At 43.1% G+C, this 17486-nt stretch overlaps 7 non-coding genes across 7 annotated transcripts; all 7 read right to left on the bottom strand.

Annotated features, from left to right (window-relative positions):
* Window positions 1–4039: 4039 nt before the first annotated feature.
* On the bottom strand, window positions 4040–4112 carry TRNAV-CAC (transfer RNA valine (anticodon CAC)). The gene has a single exon. It is a non-coding gene; the product is annotated as a tRNA-Val (tRNA).
* A 299-nt stretch (window positions 4113–4411) lies between these two features.
* TRNAP-UGG (transfer RNA proline (anticodon UGG)) lies at window positions 4412–4483 on the bottom strand. The gene has a single exon. It is a non-coding gene; the product is annotated as a tRNA-Pro (tRNA).
* A 2371-nt stretch (window positions 4484–6854) lies between these two features.
* TRNAV-CAC (transfer RNA valine (anticodon CAC)) lies at window positions 6855–6927 on the bottom strand. Its single transcript has one exon. It is a non-coding gene; the product is annotated as a tRNA-Val (tRNA).
* Window positions 6928–9652: 2725 nt separating this feature from the next.
* Window positions 9653–9725, bottom strand: TRNAV-CAC (transfer RNA valine (anticodon CAC)). Its single transcript has one exon. It is a non-coding gene; the product is annotated as a tRNA-Val (tRNA).
* Window positions 9726–10024: 299 nt separating this feature from the next.
* On the bottom strand, window positions 10025–10096 carry TRNAP-UGG (transfer RNA proline (anticodon UGG)). The gene has a single exon. It is a non-coding gene; the product is annotated as a tRNA-Pro (tRNA).
* Window positions 10097–12426: 2330 nt separating this feature from the next.
* On the bottom strand, window positions 12427–12499 carry TRNAV-CAC (transfer RNA valine (anticodon CAC)). The gene has a single exon. It is a non-coding gene; the product is annotated as a tRNA-Val (tRNA).
* Window positions 12500–16714: 4215 nt separating this feature from the next.
* TRNAP-UGG (transfer RNA proline (anticodon UGG)) lies at window positions 16715–16787 on the bottom strand. The gene has a single exon. It is a non-coding gene; the product is annotated as a tRNA-Pro (tRNA).
* Between the last annotated feature and the right edge of the window lie 699 nt (window positions 16788–17486).

The raw sequence follows: 17486 nt of genomic DNA, 5'->3' as shown, positions 1-17486 counted from the left end.
CCGGATCAGTCGGGCTTTATACCGGGACGTTCCACCAAGCATAATTTAAGAACTATCTTCTCCGTGCTGCACTATCTCCACCCTGACACCCAGGCTGCGGTGGTGTTCCTGGATGCGACCAAAGCCTTTGACTCTCTGGAGTGGTCCTTCCTTTTTACCATTTTAGCAAGGATGGGCTTCAGCCCCCTTTTCATAAACCTAATTAGATTGCTGTACACCGCCCCCAGAGCTAGACTACGACTAAATGGTATGATCTCTGAGTCTTTTCCGATCTCCAGGGGAACCAGGCAAGGATGTCCACTATCCCCCCTCCTATTTGCCATTGCTATGGAGCCGCTTGCGGCTCGGATTCGCCAATACCACACGGCGAGGGGAATTGCCTTTAGTTTGCGCAGCCTCCTAATCTCGTTGTACGCGGATGATGTCACCCTGTATATAAACAAACCGACTGAAAACCTGAACCCACTACTCCGTGAATTTGTTAAATTTGGCGGCCTCTCCGGAGTCACCATAAACTGGTCTAAATCGGTCATATTCCCGCTCACTGATAACACCGCAGAGGTACACTCAGATTACCCACTCCGGTGGGAAGCGGATGAAGTAAAATACCTGGGGGTCTGGGTGAGCAGGAACATGCAGGAGATCTGGAACCTAAACTTTGGTAGGGCGGTTGCGTGGCTGGAGGGCAGGGTGGCGATCTGGTCCAAACTTCCTCTCTCCCTGGCGGGCAGAATCGCACTGGCGAAAATGATCGTCTTGCCCAAATTCCTTTATCTTTTTGCTAACGTACCAATTCCCCTGACACAACACTTTTTCACGCGCTTGCGTTCCAACCTACTTGCGCTTGCTTGGGCGGGAGGCCAAGCCAGGATCTCCTGGGCGCTGTTGACGCTGCCGCTGCGACAGGGTGGGCTAGGCGCACCAGACATGCATTTATACGCGCTTTGCGCACAGGCCCAATACTTGCACTTCTGGATCTACCCCACACCTTACCAGCCGCATGTAGCGGTGGAGACGGACATGGTCTCTCCAATCCCACTCGCTGTAGCACTCTATTACAAAGCACCGAGGCCTACACTAGATGTGAACACGGCAGACATGCTCCACTGGTCTTGGAGGGAACTACTGAGGCGCTCCTCTTTTCCCCTGCTGTATGCACCTGTGATGCCCCTAAGACACAACCCCATGATTCCCTGCTTGGAATCCAATAGTGGTGATGTCTCCCTTGCTGGTGCCGTCCTGCGCACGTTCTCAGACTTATACCCAGACGGCAGATTTCTGGAGCTACCCCCGGAAACACCAGAGAGCCCTATGACATTTACTGATAAATTCACGTACCACAAACTGAAGGCTGCATGTAGGGCGCTGGGAGACTGTTTTCCAGAGGAACCGCCGCAGCTGGCTGCTCTACAGACTATACTTGCCAGGGCGTCCCGCAAAAAGCTTGTGACCAGGCTCTATAACTCAATGCAAGAATAATCCCCCTTGCTGGTACCCAGATCGCAACAATTGTGGGGAGAGGACCTTGGGGAGCCGCTGACAGATGAGCAATGGGCATTCTGTTGTGGGCAGCTGTTGGCATTATCCCCTAACTATAAGCTTTGGCTGGTGCACTTTAAATTCCTGCACAGATACTACCGCACTCCTACTTCCCTCCACCGTATGGGCCTCAGGGAAGATGACAGGTGCTGGAAGTGTGGGGCGGAGGGTGCTTCCTTCTTACATGTAGCTTGGCACTGCCCGGCGCTTTCCGCATACTGGATCGAAATGTTCGGAGCAATAAACCAGATTCTAGGGAGGAATGACGCCCCGTCACCACTGCTGGGCATCCTGGGTTGGGTGGTGGACACGGCGCCCACGAACCGTAAACTTCATGCGCTCCTGCTGCTATACGCAAAGAGGCGGGTGGCAGTCACATGGGGCCGTAAGTCCAAACCAAGACTGAAAGACTGGCTGTCTGATGTGACATATGGCCATGCTCAGTTGGGGTCATACTGGGAGCTAATGCCTGCCGCTGCGCGCCCAAGGGACATCTGGGAACCCTTCTTGCGATGGTCACAGCCTCCGTCTGGGACACCCCCGGACAGCCCGGCAGGGCACAATTGACCTGCTGTATAGTCCTCCGGCCTGTTTTACTGATACTGTCTGTCCCACTCGCGGACACGGTGGTGGAGATGGCTACCGTACTAGTTGGCGCCAGCTGCCTGACCGCTAACACTAGATTTGCACACTGTAACTAGGCCCCCGCCCACATGGTTATCACTGCTGGGGCGCTGCTTTCCCGTTGCCTCGACCATGCCTTGGAATAATGATTTGCCTCTTTGTTTTTCTACATGCATTCTGATGTACTTGTTTTCTAATCGGCTGCCCTAATGTACACCTATGTTAAAGTTTGAACTGTTACCAAAAATGAAAATGTCAGCTCCTATTATGGTTTATCAACGGAAAGCATTGTAAGACCTGTTTGTGCTTGATTGCACATTGTGCATGTTTCTTCATGATGTAACTGCAGCTTTCTTGCTCTGAATGTTCTCAATAAAAACATTTAAAAAAAAAAATGGTTTCTCTGTCCAGTCTGTGGCAGTAGAATGCTGATTATGATGCCATGTTTTGTTGAATCACCAAGGTACAACTACAGAGGAATATATGAGTCTGAAGGACATGGAACTCTTAGCTAACACATCACAATATGTGATGCTTGCCAACCAAGCTTCTGCTCTTAAAGGAAATAAAAGGCCGCTTGATTGAAAATAAAGTCTCTGTTTATATTAATGCTCTCTCTCTCCCTATATCTATCTATCTATCTATCTATCAATCTATCTATCTATCTATCTATCTATCTATCTATCTATCTATCTATCTATCTATCTATCTATCTATCTATCTATCTATCTATCTATCTATCTATCTATCTATCTATCTATCTATCTATCTATCTATCTATCTATCTATCTATCTATCTATCTATCTATCTATCTATCTATCTATCTATCTGTCTGTCTGTCTGTCTGTCTGTCTGTCTGTCTGTCTGTCTGTCTGTCTGTCTGTCTGTCTGTCTGTCTGTCTGTCTGTCTGTCTGTCTGTCTGTCTGTCTGTTTGTCTGTCCGTCCGTCCATCTATCCATCCATCCATCCATCCATCTATCTATCTATCTATCTATCTATCTTTATATATAGATACATGCATACACATACACATAGATATGCCATGCATTTCTTTGGATTTGTTTCAACCTCTTGCCATTTATTTGAGAATCTCTACTTTTCAAGTGACTGCAAATGAAGTCATCTCTGGCACTTTTTGGCTGATGCAAGGTAACCAAAACACAAGACAACTTTTAATAAAAATCATTGGTTTCTTTGTTAACGTGCACTGTCAAACATGGGACTTTCACACGTCAGGTAAATATGATAACCAATACGCAACAGAAGCAGATGCAGATTGCTTATCAATGTCGTGATAGAACAGTTATGATTTGAGTAGAAGAAGCGCCCCTGAATTGATACTTATTATATTCAGCCTGTAAGATAGTCAAAAATGCATGCTAGGAGAGGAGATGCAAATATAAATGTATTAGAAAAATACATAAAGAGGAGTGATATGCTTTTATTCATGCAAGGCTAGAAAAAATCCCCATACTGTCGAAAGCATTCATACACCACCAAATGGAAATAAACAATTCTGACATTAAACGTAAAGGTGACGATGAATTTGTATCATCACCTTGAGAAGGATCATCTAGGAATTGAGCCCAGGCCTCAGCACTTAAAAACCAGAAACACTCCACTAAGATAAGAGGCTTGTTGGTGCCAACAATTCTCAAAGTTAATGCTTGTTCTGGTTGAGCATTGAACCGAATGCAGGGCTCTTTTGAAAGTGAGGTCTGTGAATCAACATATACATCCAAATGCCAATTATGTTATTGTTTTTAAGAGAATTCACTTTCTTGGAACGAGACTGCATGAACCCATCGTCAGGGCCTGGACAATTTCATGCAAAATGGAAACTCTCAACATTGCAGCCAAGACAATATAACCGGTGTTTCTGCCCGGTTTCGAACCGGGGACCTTTCGCGTGTGAGGCGAACGTGATAACCACTACACTACAGAATCAGATACCTACAGTTGATTCTTCTGGGGTGAAACTGCTCAAAACAGGCTATTCCAAGGGCATCTGGTTTTAGATTTCTTTCATGCAACCTGCCGGACAGCCCTATCTGAACGCTTGTATATGCCTAGCAAGTTCAGCATTTTAGCAAAATGCTTAAAGAGAAATGTTTCCTATTTGCTCAGGCAGGGCAAGGTTAAAAGCATGAGACTCTAGCATATATTCATCCACTACTGCAAAGAGAAAATTGATATTGGCTTTGAAATGCATACTTCAAAACTACTTTAAAAGAGCACCAATGAAAGGGCTCGTCCGGGATTTGAACCCGGGACCTCTCGCACCCAAAGCGAGAATCATACCCCTAGACCAACGAGCCGTCGAAAGGCCCTCACCTCTGAAAAGGTAATACCAGCTCTAAGCCCGCAATGAAGATCATGCTGGGGTCTTTTTCATGCTTGGTCTGTGAATACACATGAAATTCAGTGTCAACTTACCCTTTCTCAAACGATAGCACTATCATTTGTAAGTGTCCCCTTTTATTTTGTCTCAGCATTGGACACCTCTTACAGGAAGTCAGCAGTTATTTATATATTTCTGCATTGGCTAGAGCCTAAAGAGAAAGAATAAAAAGCTGTTCATAACAACATAAGAAACACATTTTGCCTTTTCTCTCAAATACTTATTCCCTTTGTGCAAATCGGAATGCCAAGGTGAATAGCTGGGCCACAGATTCTGGCTAATTATCTATCTCTTGAATGCAAGAAGCAATAAAAACTGCCTAATGCAGGACTAAAGCATTCCTTGCATAGCCTCTAACATCATAACATAACTGAGCTGCTGGTAGCAAGCTAAGCAATACCTTCCCAAAATGATAAGTACATGTGCTTATCCGCTCAATCAGGCTCGATCAGGCGAGATATAGAAAAGGTGGAGAGGGTCCAAATGGCTGTCCCTTCCTTTTTAGGGTGGGTCCTGCTGATTATCATAGGATTCCTTGTAAGAGTGGCTAGGGTCAGAGGAAAAACGTTCAACCCTTCTTAGTGTTCTCTCCAGAAGCAGGCATTTTCTGTGCCTTTAATTTCAGGCTTTTCCCAGCAGTCTCTGTTCTGCCTATGTAAATTATCAAAAGCAGTGCTTATTCCTCACTTGCTCTAATGTCCTTCCTGTCCACAAAGCTTTGCCTAAGTATGCTTTTTTTCTTTTTCAGGGAAATTCTAAATGGTTTCTCTGTCCAGTCTGTGGCAGTAGAATGCTGATTATGATGCCATGTTTTGTTGAATCACTATGGTACAACTACAGAGGAATATATGAGTCTGAAGGACATGGAACTCTTAGCTAACACATCACAATATGTGATGCTTGCCAACCAAGCACTACATTCTGGTGCGCTGATGAGCAGAACATTCTGCTCTTAAAGGAAAAAAAAGACCGCTTGATTGAAAATAAAGTCTCTGTTTATATTAATGCTCTCTCTCTCCCTATATCTATCTATCTATCTATCTATCTATCTATCTATCTATCTATCTATCTATCTATCTATCTATCTATCTATCTATCTATCTATCTATCTATCTATCTATCTATCTATCTATCTATCTGTCTGTCTGTCTGTCTGTCTGTCTGTCTGTCTGTCTGTCTGTCTGTCTGTCTGTCTGTCTGTCTGTCTGTCCGTCCGTCCGTCTATCCATCTATCTATCTATCTATCTATCTATCTATCTATCTATCTATCTATCTATCTATCTATCTATCTATCTATCTATCTATCTATCTATCTATCTATCTATCTATCTATCTATCTATCTATCTATCTATCTATCTATCTATCTATCTATCTATCTATCTATATATCTATCTATCTATCTATCTATCTATCTTTATATATAGATACATGCATACACATACACATAGATATGCCATGCATTTCTTTGGATTTGTTTCAACCTCTTGCCATTTATTTGAGAATCTCTACTTTTCAAGTGACTGCAAATGAAGTCATCTCTGGCACTTTTTGGCTGATGCAAGGTAACCAAAACACAAGACAACTTTTAATAAAAATCATTGGTTTCTTTGTTAACGTGCACTGTCAAACATGGGACTTTCACACGTCAGGTAAATATGATAACCAATACGCAACAGAAGCAGATGCAGACTGCTTATCAATGTCGTGATAGAACAGTTATGATTTGAGTAGAAGAAGCGCCCCTGAATTGATACTTATTATATTCAGCCTGTAAGATAGTCAAAAATGCATGCTAGGAGAGGAGATGCAAATATAAATGTATTAGAAAAATACATAAAGAGGAGTGATATGCTTTTATTCATGCAAGGCTAGAAAAAATCCCCACACTGTCGAAAGCATTCATACACCACCAAATGGAAATTAACAATTCTGACATTAAACGTAAAGGTGACGATGAATTTGTATCATCACCTTGAGAAGGATCATCTAGGAATTGAGCCCAGGCCTCAGCACTTAAAAACCAGAAACACTCCACTAAGATAAGAGGCCTGTTGGTGCCAACAATTCTCAAAGTTAATGCTTGTTCTGGTTGAGCATTGAACCGAATGCAGGGCTCTTTTGAAAGTGAGGTCTGTGAATCAACATATACATCCAAATGCCAATTATGTTATTGTTTTTAAGAGAATTCACTTTCTTGGAACGAGACTGCATGAACCCATTGTCAGGGCCTGGACAATTTCATGCAAAACGGCAACTCTCAACATTGCAGCCAAGACAATATAGCCGGTGTTTCTGCCCGGTTTCGAACCGGGGACCTTTCGCGTGTGAGGCGAACGGGATAACCACTACACTACAGAAACAGATACCTACAGTCGATTCTTCTGGGGTGAAAATGCTCAAAACAGGCTATTTCAAGGGCATCTGGTTTCAGATTTCTTTCATGCAACCTGCCGGACAGCCCTATCTGAACGCTTGTATATGCCTTGCAAGTTCAGCATTTTAGCAAAATGCTTAAAGAGAAATGTTTCCTATTTGCTCAGGCAGGGCAAGGTTAAAAGCATGAGACTCTAGCATATATTCATCCACTACTGCAAAGAGAAAATTGATATTGGCTTTGAAATGCATACTTCAAAACTACTTTAAAAGAGGACCAATGAGAGGGCTCGTCCGGGATTTGAACCCGGGACCTCTCGCACCTAAATCGAGAATCATACCCCTAGACCAACGAGCCGTCTAAAGGCCCTCACCTCTGAAAAGGTAATACCAGCTCTAAGCCCGCAATGAAGATCATGCTGGGGTCTTTTTCATGCTTGGTCTGTGAATACACATGAAATTCAGTGTCAACTTACCCTTTCTCAAACGATAGCACTATCATTTGCAAGTGTCCCCTTTTATTTTGTCTCAGCATTGGACACGTCTTACAGGAAGTCAGCAGTTATTTATATATTTATGCATTGGCTAGAGCCTAAAGAGAAAGAATAAAAAGCTGTTCATAACAACATAAGAAACACATTTTGCCTTTTCTCTCAAATACTTATTCCCTTTGTGCAAATCGGAATGCCAAGGTGAATAGCTGGGCCACAGATTCTGGCTAATTATCTATCTCTTGAATGCAAGAAGCAATAAAAACTGCCTAATGCAGGACTAAAGCATTCCTTGCATAGCCTCTAACATCATAACATAACTGAGCTGCTGGTAGCAAACTAATCAATACCTTCCCAAAATGATAAGTACATGTGCTTATCCGCTCAATCAGGCTCGATCAGGCGAGATATAGAAAAGGTGGAAAGGGTCCAAATGGCTGTCCCTTCCTTTTTAGGGTGGGTCCTGCTGACTATCATAGGATTCCTTGTAAGAGTGGCTAGGGTCAGAGGAAAAACGTTCAACCCTTCTTAGTGTTCTCTCCAGAAGCAGGCATTTTCTGTGCCTTTAATTTCAGGCTTTTCCCAGCAGTCTCTGTTCTGCCTATGTAAATTATCAAAAGCAGTGCTTATTCCTCACTTGCTCTAATGTCCTTCCTGTCCACAAAGCTTTGCCTAAGTATGCTTTTTTTCTTTTTCAGGGAAATTCTAAATGGTTTCTCTGTCCAGTCTGTGGCAGTAGAATGCTGATTATGATGCCATGTTTTGTTGAATCACCAAGGTACAACTACAGAGGAATATATGAGTCTGAAGGACATGGAACACTTAGCTAACACATCACAATATGTGATGCTTGCCATCCAAGCACTACATTCTGGTGCGCTGATGAGCAGAACATTGTGCTCTTAAAGGAAAGAAAAGACCGCTTGATTGAAAATAAAGTCTCTGTTTATATTAATGCTCTCTCTCTCCCTATATCTATCTATCTATCTATCTATCTATCTATCTATCTATCTATCTATCTATCTATCTATCTATCTATCTATCTATCTATCTATCTATCTATCTATCTGTCTGTCTGTCTGTCTGTCTGTCCGTCCTCCATCTATCCATCCATCCATCCATCTATCTATCTATCTATCTATCTATCTATCTATCTATCTATCTATCTATCTATCTATCTATCTATCTATCTATCTATCTATCTATCTATCTATCTATCTATCTATCTATCTATCTATCTATCTATCTATCTATCTATCTATCTATCTATCTATCTATCTATCTATCTATCTATCTATCTATCTATCTATCTATCTATCTATCTATCTATCTATCTATCTATCTATCTTTATATATAGATACATGCATACACATACACATAGATATGCCATGCATTTCTTTGGATTTGTTTCAACCTCTTGCCATTTATTTGAGAATCTCTACCTTTCAAGTGACTGCAAATGAAGTCATCTCTGGCACTTTTTGGCTGATGCAAGGTAACCAAAACACAAAGCAACTTTTAATAAAAATCATTGGTTTCTTTGTTAACGTGCACTGTCAAACATGGGACTTTCACACGTCAGGTAAATATGATAACCAATACGCAACAGAAGCAGATGCAGATTGCTTATCAATGTCGTGATAGAACAGTTATGATTTGAGTAGAAGAAGCGCCCCATAATTGATACTTATTATATTCAGCCTGTAAGATAGTCAAAAATGCATGCTAGGAGAGGAGATGCAAATATAAATGTATTAGAAAAATACATAAAGAGGAGTGATATGCTTTTATTCATGCAAGGCTAGAAAAAATCCCCATACTGTCGAAAGCATTCATACACCACCAAATGGAAATAAACAATTCTGACATTAAACGTAAAGGTGACGATGAATTTGTATCATCACCTTGAGAAGGATCATCTAGGAATTGAGCCCAGGCCTCAGCACTTAAAAACCAGAAACACTCCACTAAGATAAGAGGCTTGTTGGTGCCAACAATTCTCAAAGTTAATGCTTGTTCTGGTTGAGCATTGAACCGAATGCAGGGCTCTTTTGAAAGTGAGGTCTGTGAATCAACATATACATCCAAATGCCAATTATGTTATTGTTTTTAAGAGAATTCACTTTCTTGGAACGAGACTGCATGAACCCATCGTCAGGGCCTGGACAATTTCATGCAAAATGGCAACTCTCAACATTGCAGCCAAGACAATATAACCGGTGTTTCTGTCCGGTTTCGAACCGGGGACCTTTCGCGTGTGAGGCGAACGTGATAACCACTACACTACAGAAACAGATACCTACAGTTGATTCTTCTGGGGTGAAACTGCTCAAAACAGGTTATTCCAAGGGCATCTGTTTTTAGATTTCTTTCATGCAACCTGCCGGACAGCCCTATCTGAACGCTTGTATATGCCTTGCAAGTTCAGCATTTTAGCAAAATGCTTAAAGAGAAATGTTTCCTATTTGCTCAGGCAGGGCAAGGTTAAAAGCATGAGACTCTAGCATATATTCATCCACTACTGCAAAGAGAAAATTGATATTGGCTTTGAAATGCATACTTCAAAACTACTTTAAAAGATCACCAATGAAAGGGCTCGTCTGGGATTTGAACCCGGGACCTCTCGCACCCAAAGCGAGAATCATACCCCTAGACCAACGAGCCATCGAAAGGCCCTCACCTCTGAAAAGGTAATACCAGCTCTAAGCCCGCAATGAAGATCATGCTGGGGTCTTTTTCATGCTTGGTCTGTGAATACACATGAAATTCAGTGTCAACCTACCCTTTCTCAAACGATAGCACTATCATTTGTAAGTGTCCCCTTTTATTTTGTCTCAGCATTGGACACGTCTTACAGGAAGTCAGCAGTTATTTATATATTTCTGCATTGGCTAGAGCCTAAAGAGAAAGAATAAAAAGATGTTCATAACAACATAAGAAACACATTTTGCCTTTTCTCTCAAATACTTATTCCCTTTGTGCACATCGGAATGCCAAGGTGAATAGCTGGGCCACAGATTCTGGCTAATTATCTATCTCTTGAATGCAAGAAGCAATAAAAACTGCCTAATGCAGGACTAAAGCATTCCTTGCATAGCCTCTAACATCATAACATAACTGAGCTGCTGATAGCAAGCTAAGCAATACCTTCCCAAAATGATAAGTACATGTGCTTATCCGCTCAATCAGCGCTCAATAGGCTCGATCAGGCGAGATATAGAAAAGGTGGAAAGGGTCCAAATGGCTGTCCCTTCCTTTTTAGGGTGGGTCCTGCTGATTATCATAGGATTCCTTGTAGGAGTGGCTAGGGTCAGAGGAAAAACGTTCAACCCTTCTTAGTGTTCTCTCCAGAAGCAGGCATTTTCTGTGCCTTTAATTTCAGGCTTTTCCCAGCAGTCTCTGTTCTGCCTATGTAAATTATCAAAAGCAGTGCTTATTCCTCACTTGCTCTAATGTTCTTCCTGTCCACAAAGCTTTGCCTAAGTATGCTTTTTTTCTATTTCAGGGAAATTCTAAATGGTTTCTCTGTCCAGTCTGTGGCAGTAGAATGCTGATTATGATGCCATGTTTTGTTGAATCACCAAGGTACAACTACAGAGGAATATATGAGTCTGAAGGACATGGAACTCTTAGCTAACACATCACAATATGTGATGCTTGCCAACCAAGCACTACATTCTGGTGCGCTGATGAGCAGAACATTCTGCTCTTAAAGGAAAGAAAAGACCGCTTGATTGAAAATAAAGTCTCTGTTTATATTAATGCTCTCTCTCTGCCTCTATCTATCTATCTATCTATCTATCTATCTATCTATCTATCTATCTATCTATCTATCTATCTATCTATCTATCTATCTATCTATCTATCTATCTATCTATCTATCTATCTATCTATCTATCTATCTATCTATCTATCTATCTATCTATCTATCTATCTATCTGTCTGTCTGTCTGTCTATCTGTCTGTCTGTCTGTCTGTCTGTCTGTCTGTCTGTCTGTCTGTCTGTCTGTCTGTCTGTCTGTCTGTCCGTCCGTCTGTCCGTCCGTCCATCTATCTATTTATCTATCTATCTATCTATCTATCTATCTATCTATCTATATATCTATCTATCTATCTATCTTTATATATAGATACATGCATACACATACACATAGATATGCCATGCATTTCTTTGGATTTGTTTCAACCTCTTGCCATTTATTTGAGAATCCCTACTTTTCAAGTGACTGCAAATGAAGTCATCTTTGGCCCTTTTTGGCTGATGCAAGGTAACCAAAACACAAGACAACTTTTAATAAAAATCATTGGTTTCTTTATTAACGTGCACTGTCAAACATTGGACTTTCACACGTCAGGTAAACATGATAACCAATACGCAACAGAAGCAGATGCAGATTGCTTATCAATGTCGTGATAGAACAGTTATGATTTGAGTAGAAGAAGCGCCCCTGAATTGATACTTATTATATTCAGCCTGTAAGATAGTCAAAAATGCATGCTAGGAGAGGAGATGCAAATATAAATGTATTAGAAAAATACATAAAGAGGAGTGATATGCTTTTATTCATGCAAGGCTGGAAAAAATCCCCATACTGTCGAAAGCATTCATACACCACCAAATGGAAATAAACAATTCTGACATTAAACGTAAAGGTGACGATGAATTTGTATCATCACCTTGAGAAGGATCATCTAGGAATTGAGCCCAGGCCTCAGCACTTAAAAAATCAGAAACATTCCACTAAGATAAGAGGCCTGTTGGTGCCAACAATTCTCAAAGTTAATGCTTGTTCTGGTTGAGCATTAAACCGAATGCAGGGCTCTTTTGAAAGTTTGGTCTGTGAATCAACATATACATCCAAATGCCAATTATGTTATTGTTTTTAAGAGAATTCACTTTCTTGGAACGCGACTGCATGAACCCATCGTCAGGGCCTGGACAATTTCATGCAAAACGGCAACTCTCAACATTGCAGCCAAGACTATATAACCGGTGTTTCTGCCCGGTTTCGAACCGGGGACCTTTCGCGTGTGAGGCGAACGTGACAACCACTACACTACAGAAACAGATACCTACAGTTGATTCTTCTGTGATGAAACTGCTCAAAACAGGCTATTCCAAGGGCATCTGGTTTTAGATTTCTTTCATGCAACCTGCCGGACAGCCCTATCTGAACGCTTGTATATGCCTTGCAAGTTCAGCATTTTAGCAAAATGCTTAAAGAGAAATGTTTCCTATTTGCTCAGGCAGGGCAAGGTTAAAAGCATGAGACTCTAGCATATATTCAATTTGTGCCGGTGCTTCCCGGTGCTTAGCACCGGCACGTATTTGTCAGGGCCGGGTCTAGACCAGATTGCCAATGACAACTCACATCAACAGCAGCGTGCATCGAAAAATTAATACATTTTAAAGTTCAGTGTTCATATAAGAACCGCACTCTTACTCTGTCTCTCTGTGAAGAGCGGAGCCATAAATGTCTCTCTGTGAAGAGCGGAGCCATAAATCCATGCATTTTCATTTTGTGTTGCGGGGAGGGGGGGGGGCTCTGATTGGGCTGAATTTGGTCATGTGTGCCTGCGACAGGCGGGGCGGCAGCGTGAGAGTGCGTAAGCTTTTTTAAATTCTACGCTGCCAGCCCGCCTAATCATCAGGAAAGCACACACGCCCCGGCAACGGCCGTCCGGCCCTATTATTTGAAGCAGGATCGCGTCAGGAAGTGTGCAACACCAGGTCTCGGGTAGGTATCACTCGGAGCTCTAAGAAGTGTGTTTATTTTGTTTGCATTTAACACCATTGCAAGGAGGGGAAAGGTTAAGTTACTATACTCCGTGATTAGTGTAAAATTTTAATTCTGGCAAAAAGATATGGGCGCTTGGACAGCAGGTGAACACTAGGGGCTCTGCCAATAGATGTCAATCTGCGCTTTAGAGATCAGGCCTGCACTGTAATGTGTTCAGGCCAGGGTTCTGTAGTGGTAATATTGCAGTGCTACAGGGACGGAAATTGCGCCCCTGTATGGCTCGGGAGACCTTGCTCCATAACCTGCCCCCGTTCTTCAGGTGGAGATTTTTGATTTTTGGCATTGGCGCAACAATCATGCGTGAATGCTCAGTGACCGATGCGCCATGGCTCGAGCTCCTGCAACTTTCAGAAGTAAGTGGGAGAGCGGTGCTGCAATGCAGGCAGTGCGTGTGATTATGTAATTCCTTCAGAGAGCGCACGATCGGCAGCTGCCACAGTGGGTGCCGGTCGTGTACAAAAATCACTGTAATTCTCAGAAGTTTTGTAGTGTCCTGGCATGGCTGCTTGTTGCACTATTGCTAATTTATTTACCATGTTTGAAACTGTTCTTGTCTGCCTAATTGGGGTGAAAGGTGAAGTGGGCCTCTTTCGATTAGAAATGTATGAGTGAAAAATGAAATGCCTGATGTTATGGCAATGATGCTGAAATAACGTTATTTTTACTCTGCTCCACGATTGTTCACACCCAGAGGCGCAACTAGATCCAAATTGGGGGGGGGGATTCTTCCAGAAATAGGCAGAGTGGAGAAGCAGGGGCTCTAAGAAGGGCTGAAAAACAACAAAGAAGAAGCAAATTTCACCCACCTGCTGCATTCTCCCCTGAAGACTTTCCCTAATCACTAGCATTCCCATGCCCAGGGGGAGGCTCAGTGAGAATACCTGTACCTTCCGACCTGTCCCTGAGCTCTCCTGTGCTTCACGCCCCTCCAGTTCTGATCGCAGGCACAGAGCCGATCAGGCTACACTCGGGTCCCTGGGTTTCCATAGGCCTAGAATTGCCAGCAGCTGCTCTGGAAGCCTCAAGGCTGTTTGCCTTCTGCTCAAAAATATAACCGGAGAAGCAAAGACTCAGAGTTGAGTCTGAGGGTGTGTATCTGCCAAGGCGTGCCAATTGATACCTGCAGGATGCTCACTTGCAGGCCTGCTCACTTGTCATCCTGCTACTGCCTTCTGCAACCCCCACAGGGCTATGAAAGTTTTTTTAAATTATTTTAATGCATGCAGCATGCTTTTCTGAGGAATCGGCATTCTGTGGTCTGGTATTCTTGGATTTGTCTATCAAAAGCTGGGAAAGAGCTCAGTGCGTGGGCAATTTCCACCGAGTCAAAGGAGAAGAGTCTGAAACTCCGACTGCCCACTGTCTCTTTAAATGTAGAGCAGAAAGCAAACCTATAAATTATTACTTGTCGCACCTGAACCATTACTGCCCACCACTCCCTGGCAACCTCAATTTGCTGAAGCATTTTGTTTATCCTAGCATGATGGAACACGTGTTGACTCACATTTGGGGGCCAACTGACACTAACCACTGTACACTTTTAAGATGTTCTTGGAGTTTCTTGTTGCTCAAATGGGTGTAATTTCTGATATTTATAGGTCTCCCTCATCTTCATTGCTTGATTTTGCTTGTGAGAAAGTGCCACTCCTAGTCTTTGAAATGTCACTCATAATTACACTGATATTTTTAAAATGTCACACGTAGCTGAAACCTTGGCAGCTATGCACAGATTATAGTAGCAGGAAAGGCCTTTTCATTTGTGCTCCTCAGGAAAGTGCGATCCTGTTTTAAATTAGTCTGTCAGGTGGCTCAGGCAGAAGGCCTCTTCAGATGGGTCCTACTATCCTTCCATGTGGACATGCATGGCCCAGATGTGATTGCACATATATATGCAGTAGCATATGCTGGGAGTGAATGTGGTGTGACAGCGGCAGCCAACAAACCCTATTAACGAGTGGACCCTAAAATTGTTGAACAAAGCCTGCAGGGCTCCTCCAAAGCTTTCCTGCGATCATTTGCAGTGTTTCTGCTGGATGTCTGCAGTACCTCTGTTGTGTTGGCAGTACCTCTGTGGGGTGTCTCCAGTACCTCTGTGGGGTGTCTCCAGTACCTCTGTGGGGTGTCTCCAGTACCTCTGTGGGGTGTCTCCAGTACCTCTGCTGGGTGTCTCCAGTACCTCTGCTGGGTGTCTCCAGTACCTCTGCTGGGTGTCTCCAGTACCTCTGCCGGGTGTCAGCAGTACCTCTGCCGGGTGTCAGCAGTACCTCTGCCGGGTGTCTCTAGTACCTCTGTTGGGTTCTCCAGTACCTCCGTTGGGTGTCTACAGTATCTGTTAGGTGTCTTCAGTACTTCTGTTGGTGTCTAAAGTATCTGTTAGGTGTCTGCAGTACCTCTGTTGGGTGTTTGCAGTATCTGTGCTTTGGTGTCTGTAGAAGGTCCACTATGTGTCTGTAGTTCTGCTGTAATTCTGCAGGATCTCAGTTGGCTGCAGTAGCTCCATTGGGTGTCTGTATGATTGCCACGGGATGTCTACTATATCGCCACTGGATGTCTGCAGGAGCTCTGTTGGGGGACTGCAGGTGTTCGGGCACCTGCACCAGCTCTGTTGGGTGTCCACAGGAACTCCATGGCTGTCTGCTGGAGCTACTTTGGGTGTCTGCAAGAGCTCCGTGGGGTGCGTACAGAGGTTCAGTTGGGTGTCTGCATTGGCCCTGCGCGTTGCCTGCAGGAGCTCCATTGAATAATCTGCAGTTGCTTCTCTGCTGAGTGCACATAGTTGCTTTGTTGTGTTTCTGCAGGAGTTCAGGTGGCTGCAGTAGGTCAAATGAGTGTCTGCAGGAGCACCGTTAGATGTCTCCAGTGGCTTCTGTCTGTGTCAGCAGGAGCTCCGTTGGATGCCTGCAGCAGCTGTACCTCCTTTGGGTTGCTTCAGGAGTCCATGTGCCTGCAGTAGCTCAATTGTGTGTCTCAGGAGCATTGTTATATGTTTTTTAATATTTTGAATTTTAATAAATGCACATATATTGCTCCGGGAGTGAGTAACCGTAACAAGCACAATTGATAAATTGTTTGATTTCACAGACCCCTCAACTATTAATGATCCAAACCTATTTTGCCACTAGAAGTGATAAATGGCTCATTCAAGTGTACCATATGATTTTTTTTTCCGCAGGGCGGGGGAAATTCCTAACAAAACCTTACTTGAGCAAGGCTCTCTTGTTGAAATTCAGATCCATTATTACATCTGGCTTTCAGCAATGCCAGTTGAGTTTGTGGCTTGAGCCAATAGAACAAGTGGGTGGAGCCAGTGGAGGAGTGGGTGGAGTTGAGGAAGTGGGTGTGGTCTCCGAAAAACATTTGAGCACCTGCACTTCATTTTTTACAAATTAAGCACTGATATTCATCCACTACTGCAAAGAGAAAATTGATATTGGCTTTGAAATGCATACTTCAAAACTACTTTAAAAGAGCACCAATGAAAGGGCTCGTCCGGGATTTGAACCACGGGACCTCTCGCACCCAAAGCGAGAATCATACCCCTAGACCAACGAGCCGTCAAAAGGCCCTCACCTCTGAAAAGGTAATACCAGCTCTAAGCCCGCAATGAAGATCATGCTGGGGTCTTTTTCATGCTTGGTCTGTGAATACACATGAAATTCAGTGTCAACTTACCCTTTCTCAAACGATAGCACTATCATTTGTAAGTGTCCCCTTTTATTTTGTCTCAGCATTGGACACGTCTTACAGGAAGTCAGCAGTTATTTATATATTTATGCATTGGCTAGAGCCTAAAGAGAAAGAATAAAAAGCTGTTCATAACAACATAAGAAACACATTTTGCCTTTTCTCTCAAATACTTATTCCCTTTGTGCAAATCGGAATGCCAAGGTGAATAGTTGGGCCACAGATTCTGGCTAATTATCTATCTCTTGAATGCAAGAAGCAATAAAAACTGCCTAATGCAGGAATAAAGCATTCCTTGCATAGCCTCTAACATCATAACATAACTGAGCTGCTGGTAGCAAGCTAAGCAATACCTTCCCAAAATGATAAGTACATGTGCTTATCCGCTCAATCAGCGCTCGATCAGGCTCGATCAAGAAAAGGTGGAAAGGGTCCAAATGGCTGTCCCTTCCTTTTTAGGGTGGGTCCTGCTGACTATCATAGGATTCCTTGTAAGAGTGGCTAGGGTCAGAGGAAAAACGTTCAACCCTTCTTAGTGTTCTCTCCAGAAGCAGGCATTTTCTGTGCCT

This window comes from Lissotriton helveticus, chromosome 8 (genome assembly GCF_964261635.1).
Source record: "Lissotriton helveticus chromosome 8, aLisHel1.1, whole genome shotgun sequence".
Taxonomy (NCBI): domain Eukaryota; kingdom Metazoa; phylum Chordata; class Amphibia; order Caudata; family Salamandridae; genus Lissotriton; species Lissotriton helveticus.
Note: the sequence above shows the minus strand (reverse complement) of the source record. Positions and strands in the feature narration are given on the sequence as shown.